Source organism: Haliaeetus albicilla, chromosome Z, assembly GCF_947461875.1.
Source record: "Haliaeetus albicilla chromosome Z, bHalAlb1.1, whole genome shotgun sequence".
Taxonomy (NCBI): Eukaryota; Metazoa; Chordata; class Aves; order Accipitriformes; family Accipitridae; genus Haliaeetus; species Haliaeetus albicilla.
The window spans coordinates 58,449,612-58,461,474 of NC_091516.1; the positions used below are offsets into that span (position 1 = coordinate 58,449,612).

Below are 11,863 nucleotides of genomic sequence, written 5' to 3' on the forward strand. Positions count from 1 at the left end.
GTGGAGGTAGGCTTTCCTCTATTAAGATACATAGCTTATTAATTGGGTTAGAAGGTACAGTCAATGAGATTTCTGATCTGGTTTTATATTTGTACTTACTCTTGCTTAAAGAGTAGCATTAAAACTCTTTGAGCCACACATTAATTCCATGGATGCTGCTATAAATTTTAAAAATGCCTTTGGTTTCATTGCGTTACTCTGAATTGACATCAAGAGCAGAATCTGACATACCAATTCTACCAAATTCATTTCTTACCTACAGAGAAACTAACTAAACATGAAATTGGCTTTGAATTTGTCTATGAGTGTTATTTATCTATAGACCAATAAAGATATTTAAGTCAGGATCTCTGTGGGACAAAATGTGTGCTGATATAGTTTAAAATGAGTCAGAAAACATGTTTACGTTACTAATATTCATTGAAGGAAACTAGGGGCAAAATTAAAAAAACCTGTCTCTCATACAATTGAAAGTCTAAATTCTTGTGCAAATCGGCAAATTGGTCCCTGCTTTTAAAAAAAATAGTCTAGGGAAGTCTTTTCCAACATCACAAGTTGAAAATTAGTTATGTTTTACACAGACAAAATACTTTCAATGCAGCAGGTAGAAACTGTGGTCATACAAGGCTATTCTATGTTTTGGTGCATATTTTTATTAGAAATAGTTATACTCTATTGGATACCAGTGGAGCTATTCTGATTTATGCTTATATAAGAATATGGCATGTATGTTTTTTCTTCTTTTAGTAGAAGTGGCCTTTCTCTTGTTAAAGAAATGACACAGGTTATTCAACTAACACCAGACCTCATCTTTAATTAAGGAGTTCTGCCTTAATGTGATCATTATAGGTGGATGTCATTCACCTGGAAGCTATCTCCTAACCTAATAACACCAGGAAGAATGAGTTGGCATGACATTCTTCTTTGGAGACTAGGGTATACCTATAGGGTAATGTCTTTCTTTTTAGAATGTAATAAAATGTAACATTTTGGAATAAGAAGAGCACACACCTCTTTTGTAATTAAATTATTACCCTCTACTGAGTAGAAAGTATTACTTTCTGAAGCAGCACGTAATGATTTAAAAAATGATGTTCATACTTATTGTCACACCCACTCTAATATTAGCAACTGTGTATCTCCAACAGGCAAACATTTTGTTGAATTCCTCTGGGTAGTGTAGAAGCAAGCTGTGTTACGTGGGTTATCTTTTGACCCATTTTATCCCCATATGTTTCAGTTGTTACAGTCCTTTGATTTAAATTCACTTATTTAGGGTTTTTTTCACTAGATTTCAAACTTGTTTTTTTTGAAGTCAGTTACAGTTTGAGGTGGAGATGTGAAAGAAGTGATTTCCAGTTCTGGATGACCTTGGAGGGGTTGTTTGGAGTTTGGTTCAGCTCCCACTGTATTTAATGACATAAAGTCTCCTTGACTCCTGCAGTAGGATGGAGCATGTAGGGTCCAGTCCTTCCATCTATCAAGTACTTCAAATTAGTGCTAAGTGGCCTTACCCTCCATTACAGTCCATCAGTGCTGAAGATGAGTATTTGCTCGATGAGGTGGTGACCTGATTAAGACCTATTGTGATGATTTAACAGATACACAGATTTTTTTTTCCTGCTCCCCTGCATCATAGTGAATATCATGTCAGCTGCATTGTAGCATGAGCGGTAGAGCTGACAGACACATATAATGAAGAAAAAAAGTGTTTCAGGTGTAACCACAACAGAGATATGGGAATAAAAATCTTACCCAACGTGCTGAACCACCAAGCCAGGCAGCACTGGGAGAGGTATGAAGCATTGTCTTAAACCTCATTTCCTGAGGTGATATAAATGGGTCTGGTGTTTTCAAGCTGACTCTAGCTTTATGCTGCTATAAATCAGTGGAGAACTGGAGTAACACATAGGGATGCACTTTGTTTTGAGGTTCAGCATGTATTAGACCTAACAACAAATTGTCACTTAGTGTTACAACAGATAAGAGTCCTTCCAGCTTAGTAAACATCTATACTTGTGTTAGGTGTTATGATGACTCAACACAAAAAGAAAAAATTCTGTGGTGAAGGGTTTGCAAGCCAAGCATAAGATAAGACAGCAGCAGAGAGGATGTAGTACAAAATGCTCACTGTATTACAAAACTGAGGTTGGCAGAACTTGAAGTGATATACTAAATGCTTCCTCAGGTAGTTATTCCCACAAACAATTCTCCCAAGAACTCCTTTCTCCTGTTGTGCCAGATTTTGCATACTACTTCTGTAGCTTTTGTGTTTTTAGATTTTGAGTGCCTCATAGTTTTGTACACAAAGTGTAAAAACCAGTCCCAGCTACCTGATTTGAAAGGAATAGGCTATGTATATTGCCATTACTGGACCTAGTGAATGGGCACATACATGACTGATAGACTAGTATCAGTGCATATGTGTGAATCCCTATAAGGCCTTGTCCAGTTTGGTCGGTGAACCCAGAGCACCCTGGACCTTTTGTGGGTATATATACCATAATGCGTACAGATAAGCAGTAGGTTAGAGCAGAATATCACGTGTGCAGAAGAGCTCCTGTATGTGCAGTGGCCATTTCTGGGCACTCTGCCTGACGTACGGAAGCCTGGTAGGGTCCATTCCCCACCCCAAAATGGCAACATAGTCATGGGCGAACAGTCAAAAATTATATTCTTCTGCCAGTGCCGTTGAGGTTGGTGGGTCTGGAGAATTACCCCTTCAGGCAAAACTGATGAGCAAGGACTTGACAGAGAGGTGAGCAAAGTACAGACCTCTCCTTCCTTTTGTTTTGAAGGGAACATGACCCATTTAGGGCCAACTCTCCTGCTCCGGAGGGTTATGGTGCCACTGGCATGGCTGAAAGTTGCATTTACACTGGAAGATTAGAATGAAGGACCTGACAATACAGGAATAGAGCTGTACAGGTGGAGGAATCGCATTCTCCTGTTGCATGACTGGGGTATGTGAGTGCACAGGTGTGTGTCTCTCAGCTTGAGTGCATGTGAATTCTGAATCCTTGAGCCCTTCCTGCAGATCGTGTGGGGCTGTGAAGTACTTCTCCAATATTCAGAGAAATTTACTCACATGTAAATGGAGCAGAGGGAATTACAATGAAAAGGGTTCCAGTAACAGGGCCCTCCTCTTTAAGCTATTGCCTGAGCCACACCTACAGAAACACTACACTGAAAGCACGAAAAAAAGGCCAGGCAGCATAACATAGCACAGAGTGTAGGTAGCTAACTACCTACCATTGATCTCCTTCTGAATCGTCTTTTCTGAGATTCATTTTGTCCCTTCTTGACATTATAATTGCCTTAAGAGAAGTGTGCAGGGTGCATATTGTGCTTGTCACTATCTGCTTGCTTCACTTTGAAATAGGGGTAGAGGAACGTGAGGCTGTTCAGAAAAAAGCGTGTTTAGTCAAATTTTCAGGTTGTCTCCTTTAATGTTCTGGAAGCTCAAAAGCTTTTAGTTGGGGAGGGAGGCTCTGAATGAAATGAAGAGACTCTCACTGGTAATCACGGGAGTGTACATGGTGTGGAACGACAGCTTCTGCCCCATTGGCTTGTTTAAGTTCTGTTTAAAAAGTGAAGGTGTGCCCATTAGTCATGCTTGCTGTGAGCTGCCAGCAATCTCCGTTCCTGGAAGTTGCAGTTTCTTTTGCTCTCTCTGTGGTTACATTCAAAGCCAACTAATAGGAACAAACACCAGTTTGAAAGCCGTGCCACTTCATTAGCTTGATATGGTGTTCTTGGCAGGATTTTCTGCATTACCTTAAACACAGTGTTTTAAGGGCCTAACAATATTGGAGCGTAATGAGTCCATATTTATCTGCAAAAAAATGTGAGTGCAGGTTTGTCTGCAAAGGCTGTGCAAATACTTCAGATGTACAATGTCAATGGGGAAGCCTGGCTGCTCACTATGCACTGGTATTTTACATTTTTCTACTTGAAATGGAGGGCAAGATCAGAGTTGTAACCATTATGCAAAGGCAGCTATAGTTAGATCAAATGCAATATTTACAGCTTTCTGTATTATTACTTTTTTACAGTACCAGTTGTCAACCTATCAGAGTGACCTGTCTGAGGCTCTCCACTGTCATACTGCCACTGAAAAATCCTGTCTCATCAACCAGTGAGGAAAAGGTCTTTCTCTGAAAAGTGATCTCTACTCTGCTCAGCTGCGCCTGAATGGCTGTGAATATGGGAAATTCCAGATTCAAACGTAATCTTAAAATATCTGAACTCAGCTGAGAAATTCAGCACTCACTGAAATCATCACAGTGTCATATTGTTTTACTAGGGCCAGGATTCAGTGCATCTGGCTGTGGTGCACTTACTGTGTTGCAGAGGCTTGCAGCTGGCTAGTTTGAGTCCAAGACTCTGGGCTAGCAGTACTCAAAATGTTGTCTGTCATATCTTAATGTTGACACTATGCTGAATTTTAATGTCAACAATCAGCCAAGAGTGCTCTCTAAGCAAATCTTGCCCGTGTTTTCTCCATGTGCTGAGCCACAAAACCTAGTTAGGTGTTCTGGAGCCTGCTCAGCTAAACTGAAAAGAAGGTACAATGGTTTGATTTGGTTAGTATGTACAGAAATGTCAGAATAGGAGCCTGTATTCAAGTTGCTCTTCCTGACTGAGGTTGGATAAACTTTTCTTCAAATGAGCATGGAAGAGGTTATTTGTTTTTTAAGATCAAGCAGCCCAGTTTAAATACTTGTGGGGAGGCCATCTTTTAATTAGGGACCATAAGGATCAGGATGTTCAGACGCAGAGATATCAACGGATGCAAATTTTACTTTTAACTGCTTATGAGGCATCTACTTGCTCGTGATCTCTTTGCTACCCACACTTGCAGGCATCTGTTTGAATGGCCTATTCCCCACCTTCAAGTTGGTCAAGTTCATGCCATAAGGCATAGCCATGAAGGAAACATGGCTTATCTGTACAGTTTGTGTAATGCTGCAGGAAACTCATCTCCAGAAATAACATTTGTAGTGATGTTACCACCAGTTCCAACATGCTTTCTTGTATTCGAGTACATCTCTTGACACTTAAAGAAATAAATCTACAGCCAAAACATGCCCATACAGAAGTTATGTCAAAAGTGTTTGCTATAATTGGAAACCCTCTTGGAAGATGATGTGGATCACTGGAGGTATTAAAGCATGTGTTAGAAGGTGAGTCTGTCTATAGGCAACGAACAGTACATGCAGAAGTAGCCCCCCAGCCAGGCAAAACAGCAGAACTGCCTTCAGTGGACGTTGACTGCTCTATCTTTTAAAAGATGTGCATGTATTTAATAGACACTATATGAGAATGCCACTGAAAATGCCAAGAATGAAGCAGAAAGACCTCAAAGAGGATATCTGTATCAAAATAAAATGAAACTTGTAAGTCATTAACTTTGCTTGTTGTAGTTATGCTGGAAGATGTTGAACAGAGAAGGGAAAGACATATTTGCCACCTTACCCAGAGGCACGCTTCTATTGACATTTCTTTGGCATGGTTGTTGTGCATTGAAAGTGAATCAAATCCTGACTTTTACTAGCATGAAAAGACTGCCAAATCCATTAGCTCTGACAACAGAATGAGAGAAAGTCAACTTTAAAACTGCTCAGAGTTCAATAGAAGTCTGCTCCAGGCATCTTTACCTGCCCCCCCTAGTCAAAACCTAAGACTTCAAAATCTTTCAAGTACATGGAATTTTACCAAAATGTCTGTTTTTCAGCACTTAAACCTGCCACTTCAGGGCTAAGACACTGCCTTGGAGACCTGGTTCAAACCTCTGCTCTGCCTACTTTGGGACTGAGATCTTTTCCCTTTCTTCTCTTTCCCTTCCCTTTCCCTTTCTTTCTTTCCCTTCCCTTTCCCCTTTCAGTTTCCCCTGAGGAATCAGCAAGACCATGTTCAGAGTTGCAGACATGGAAAGGTTGCACATTTTGTGACCACCTTGCTTACTCAAGTTCAAGAGGGATAGTCTTCAGCACTGGCTCAGGATGTTGATAAGCCCTACTGTGCCTGTGCCTACCTGTATACACACAGATGTGCAAATTCACATAAATCCTGAAATTCTGATGGGTACTACACAATTGTCTTTTGTTCTGCTCAGGTTTTTTTCCTAAGACTAGCGTATTTCCAGCTGTGGACAGTTCACATATCTTACTAGATGTGATGACTTTTAAAAATCTTATTAATTTTGTATGACCTTTGTTGCCTTTGGTATTAATTTTACTACCTGCATGACAATTAAATGAAATTTATTTTATTTCTTAATATGATTTCCTCTGTAATGATGTATTTACTCTCTTTACAGTGGGGACAAGACTGTTACCTCTTTCATAATTAAGTTCAAGTAGTGCTATCAAAGCTACATTATAAAGTCCTAATTAACTGTTAAGAATTACGATATTCTACTGAAACTACTTTGTAATTACCAGGCTACCAGCAGAGAACTGGTTGCCTGCCAGTGTGTTGGCTTGATTTTCACATGTACTGGAGCCTCTCTGTGTTGTTTGGATGGCAAAAATTTCAGCTGCAATTGGGCCTGAAAACATAGTGGTTGTGTGAGTGGTTTTTTCCTATATATTGCAGCTATCTGGTACTCATTTTTCAGAAAGATTGGCCTAGGATCTTTTTACATAGTAATTTATGGTGTGGAAATTTAGGGAAGTTTGTTATAAAAGAATATTAGTTCAAATGCCTCACTAATGTCTTAAACTGGCCTTGTTTGTTTAAAGTCTACATTAAGGTACCTGGACTTCCTTAAGGCATACATTTTAAAGGATATGTTTTTTAAAGTGTACACCATTATGTGAACTGATAAAATGCTGTTTACCTCATGAGAGGAGAACTTGAAATTAGAGCATTTATCAGAGGTATGAACCCTCTCCAGTTTTCTTGGACTGAATACTGACCCTTAAATCTAAAGATTATATTTTGAATATTAAGATTGTTAAGTCATTCTTGGGGATGATCATATGAAGATCCATCTAGCTGATATATTTCTGCCACAACATCACACAATTTCTGCCACCTTTTGTGTGCCTGTCATCTACTCTACAGCTGCCAAAACCTTTGGCTAGTGTACCATATCTTCTAATATGTATGCAATGAAAGCTTCTTCAGGCTTATGTTGTTGCTGCCATTAGGAGCAGTGTAACACCTTTGCTAGCTCTGGCTTACTGTTTCCCCTTGTTTCTTACTGCACGATCAACTTTTAAATGAACGGCATCTTTCTCTTCTTTGATTACTCACTGGGCAGGGCACTTTTTTTGGCTTTCAGAAAGGGCAGTTGAACCGACGCTTGTTTAGTATCCTCTACAGCCAGCACAACATGGTGGCTGGCTTTCACCAGTTCCTTGGAAGCACGGTGGCTTTAGCTCTCCAAACTTTAATCAAGCAAAACATTGATGTCACCCAAAATAAATACATAAGAGTGAGAAGTTTGGAATAGAACATCTTTTCTGAGGGACGGGTGGAAGAAGATAGTGCAGTGCATATGTCTATGAGTAGGACATCTCCCAGCTCCATGCTTTCCCATTGTACTTCTATGCTTTGGTTTCCCCGGCTGTAAAACAAGCAGAGTTTCAAGGAAATTCTGCAGAAATCATAAGTCACACTTAACATTTTCATTGCATGGAGTAAGGCAGTAGTTAAGTGATTACTTTCTAGAACAAAGTGGCTATATGATTGTTTGATATTTTCCCATGTAGCAGAGTTTTAAGGAGGCAAAAAGTCGATCCATGGAAGTGTGTGACAAAGTACCAGCTTTCAGTCCAGAGGCCATGCAAAGAATATGGTTATTTCATAGGATGAGTTCACTCTTTAATGGAAAGTAATCCATTTCAGAGAAACTATCACATATAATTTGGTGCAATTGAACTATGTCTTTAACCTTTTGCTATGATTTATGTGATTAGGTCACCAGAGGAAGTGGTTTTGGAAAGCATGATTAAACACTTTAAGGAAATAATTTCTACCTTCAAGCACCTTGTGTAACTGCACTTTCCAAGTGTTTGTCCTTCCTCATCAGCCTGGCTGCATCGAAATGCAGAAACATGTCCTTCAAAATCCTATTCTATTTTTTTTAATATAAAAACAGGTGAGAACAACTGAAGCTCCAGGTGAATTGTTATACTGAATTTCTTCAGTTTTTACTCCATAACTTGAGTTGCAATATCTGTTTAGCACATTGCTATTCATTGTAAGCATAGCATGATAAATATAATTTCTGTTCAATTTGTCTGCTGCAACTGACCAATTTAGAACTAGTATCTGAAATTATAGCCAGTCGATAACGCCTGAAGAAACGTAGACACCAAGGCACAGTTCAGAAAGAAGTAATTTTTGAATCAGCTCAAATTCTCTGCTTAATACCTTTACTTCTGTAATGAACCTACATTTCTGAAGAGGATTCTATGCTGTCCAAACATGTCCTACCCTGTTTGGCTTCTGGCATCAATGCCAACAGGCAGTGAGAGCTACAAGCTATTCCAGTGGTGAACAGGTTGTGACCCATCAAAGTTCACCAGCTCACTGAACAGTGATTAACATTTAAAATGTATGCAAACTAGTCTCCTAATTAAAGTTCAATAATGCAAGGCTTTGAACCTTTTCATTGCCTTTGGAAATAATCTGAGAAGAGAAGCAGGGTGCTTATCAGCAGAAGTCATTATCATAAAAGGCCAAATTCAGCACATCTCCATTCCACATCTTCATGATGTTGGCCAGTCATGAACAGAGACAGACACAGGTCACAAAATATGGATGTGAACTGGGAATATACAAATTCCCCTGGGTCACTGAAGCTTGTTTTCATCTCATACTTGGAATTTGTTCCTTACAACTAAGGGATCTGGTTGCAGCTCTGTTGTTAGGTTCATGTTTAAACATCAAAGCAAAGTTAATTTTCCTCTACAGTTTTCATAGCCTGTCACTGTTGAACTTCAGTGAGTGTAGCTAATAATTTTAAGAATAGATTTGTAAAGGGAGCTTAGCAACTCAAGTCGAATCCCTGAGACCTCAACTCTAATCTAGGATATCTTGTCTGCTTAGCTGTATTTCTTTATATGACTCCTATCCAGCTATACTCTTCCTCTTTTTCAGTCTCTCTCTACATGCAGCCAACATCACATAAGCTTTCCTCTGCTGCTAACGCTGGAGAAGGAGTATTAGTCTGGTGGACAGTATTTGCAGGAAATGGAGGAAGGTGGGTAAAGCAATTTTTAGAGTAGCTGTTCCGTAGTGCAAAATTCATATCATTGGTGTCCCTTAATTTTCTTTATCTCTGGGATATTGCCAGAAAGCTTATTTTCTTTTCTGTCTGTGCATGTATACAAAGATAAAGATTAGCTCCAAAATCACAACTAGAAGTTTAATTCTTCACATCACCATACAGCATGGCAGAAATTGAGGCGTAATGTTCCATAAAGGGTCATGCTTTGCCTGTTTCATCATTTGCATTGGAAAAATTTTAATCTTGTTTCTATGTCATACTGCTTCACTGTGAAACTTACAAAGAACACATTTCTGTGTGGCACTGAGAATCACTGGTACCCAATTAACTGAATAGCATTTGGGGATATTTAACGGTTGAAGAAAATTAATGTTTTTTTCCTCTTGTGACATTTCAATTCCCTTATCTTACTATCCCTTTGCAAGATACCTACTGTATGGGACTTTCATTCTCATCTTCTCAGGAAACAACTGAATACCTGAGAGGAAGAAGCATAAAGACAGATGTTTAATCTCCTTGCTTCTTTCTTATTGATATGTTCATGTAAAGGATCTGAAAGGTCCCATGAGATGACTCAACAAAGGAAAGGAGCATGGTCTCGGTGCCCTGACTAATACACCTTCACTCAGTAAATCACTGCAGTTTAAATGCCAGTAGTATAAGAATTCACGGTAGCCTTGCTCTTTTCACTATAGGGCTGGCATGTATACTTGCAAGTCACTGCACTTCAACAACATTGTGCATTGCTCCATAAACTGCTTTGTGATAACATGTTTGTGGATATTAAATGTTATATATCAGAAACCCTCATAAAATGTTCTCTGTGTTTATTATGATTGTTGCATTAAAAGAGAAATGATGAAAAGGGCAAGGAGCAAATGTTTATTCTGCAACTCACATAACACTATACAGAACACAAGGACAATGAACGTCTTCTTAGACATTCTTTTGTAAGAACAGTGTTTAAAAGCCCAATTTTCTTCACTATGACAATGGGATTGAATTTACTCCCTAACTTTGTTTTTGGAGTGCTCAGCTGGAGAAAGATGAAAAAGTTAGAGGTGGGAAACAACCCTCTGACAGTAAGACCCCTTAAAAGTGTCACCAGTTTTGGAATCCAGAAATTACACAACTTGTTTTCAAAAAGATGTTTTAATCAGTTTCCTCACAAACAGTTATACTGTTTAAATTTTCCACTTGAACAATCACTGTTTAAAGCAGCAAGTCCAGCTTCATCACCCATTCATTCTTTGCAAACAAAATTATCCATCAAAAATTCCTTCTGAGTGCATGCTTCTCAAGGTTAATAATTAATTGGCTGTAGTGTAGGAGCACCAGTCAGTCAATGAAGTATAAAACTCCAGAAACAATCATCAGCAGGGTGGTGTTTTAACTTGTTTTGTTTAAGAACAACAAATCTGAAAGTTTATCTTCCAATTCTGCTTGTGCAGGTCTCGAGCGAGAGACCCCCAGGGAACTGAAGTGATCTGTGTGCTCTGTCACCAAGAGTGGCAGAATGGAGACTGTCCCCTCTTCAGCCTCTGCTTGGGATCTTGCCTTTTGGACTTTGCTAACTTTAACAGATGGTAGGCTTTCGACTTCTTGAAATCAAGCATAGTAAAGCTCCCTGCCCAGCACACGCATACTGCTGCTATTAGGGACACAAACCTCTTCAGCTTGTCCAGTCAGATTGAGAGCAAGTGCGAAACAAAGTACATCTTTCTAATGAGACTGGCCACCAACTCATTTTTACAAGCAATTTCTTTTCTATACAACCCATCCCCATGGCAACTGACTATTGTGCTGAGGATCACATGTATCTATTGATAGCTAAATTCTGATTGTCTCTTAACCAAGCTTGATGTGAAAGGAAAGTGATCTTCTTCTATATGGTGCTCATTTATGACAAATGGCACAGTAATTCTTCCTTCCTAATGCACAAAATAGACATAGGATCTGCTAAACTGTGTCAGTTCATTGCTCCATTACAGATTTTCCCTGGCTCCAGTTTGGTATCTAAATTACAACCTTTGCAAGCAATTGCTAATTATGGTGTGTTTCCCCATTAACAGTTGTTTTTCTCAAATTTTCAGCAAATGTTAATTGTGTACTGAGGGACTAAGCCAGATCTGTCACTGAGTGTGACACTGTAATAATGTTCTCTTAAAGAATGGGACCACTTAATCATAAAGAGTCAAGTGCTTGGTCTCCCATTTGCTTTCTTTGAACTCTTTGCCATCATGGGTGAGTTGGCTCCTGCAATCACAGCAATGGTTGCCACTGGAGACAGAACAATGTCCTGCTGTCATTAATGTTAGCAACCATTTTCAGGTGTTTGACAGTTCCTCTACCACAGCCTGCTTCTCCGGGGATCATTTGCCTGCGTGGCAGCTGGTCTGAACAGGACTGCTTCTCTACAAGGCACATGTGCTTTCTTTACCCAGGCTCCAGAGTGCAGCGTTTGGTAGTCATTAGATGCTTGCAGTTGTTGTGGAAGATGTGGGGTCCAATTACTCACTGTTACCACAGATTCTAACTGGCTGTATATTGAGATAATTCAGAAGTGTGGTGAAAAAGGGCATCCCATTCCTTTGGCATTGCTTTCTCGGGCTTGGAAGA

General features: G+C 39.5%; 1 long non-coding RNA gene across 1 annotated transcript in view; it reads left to right on the plus strand.

Annotated features, from left to right (window-relative positions):
* The window catches only part of LOC138683750 (uncharacterized), a 29,289-nt gene extending 22,880 nt beyond the window's left edge, over positions 1–6,409 (plus strand). The window contains exon 3 of the long non-coding RNA XR_011323180.1: positions 4,056–6,409. This is a non-coding gene — a long non-coding RNA (uncharacterized lncRNA). The remainder of the gene's footprint in view (positions 1–4,055) is intronic.
* Positions 6,410–11,863: the final 5,454 nt, after the last annotated feature.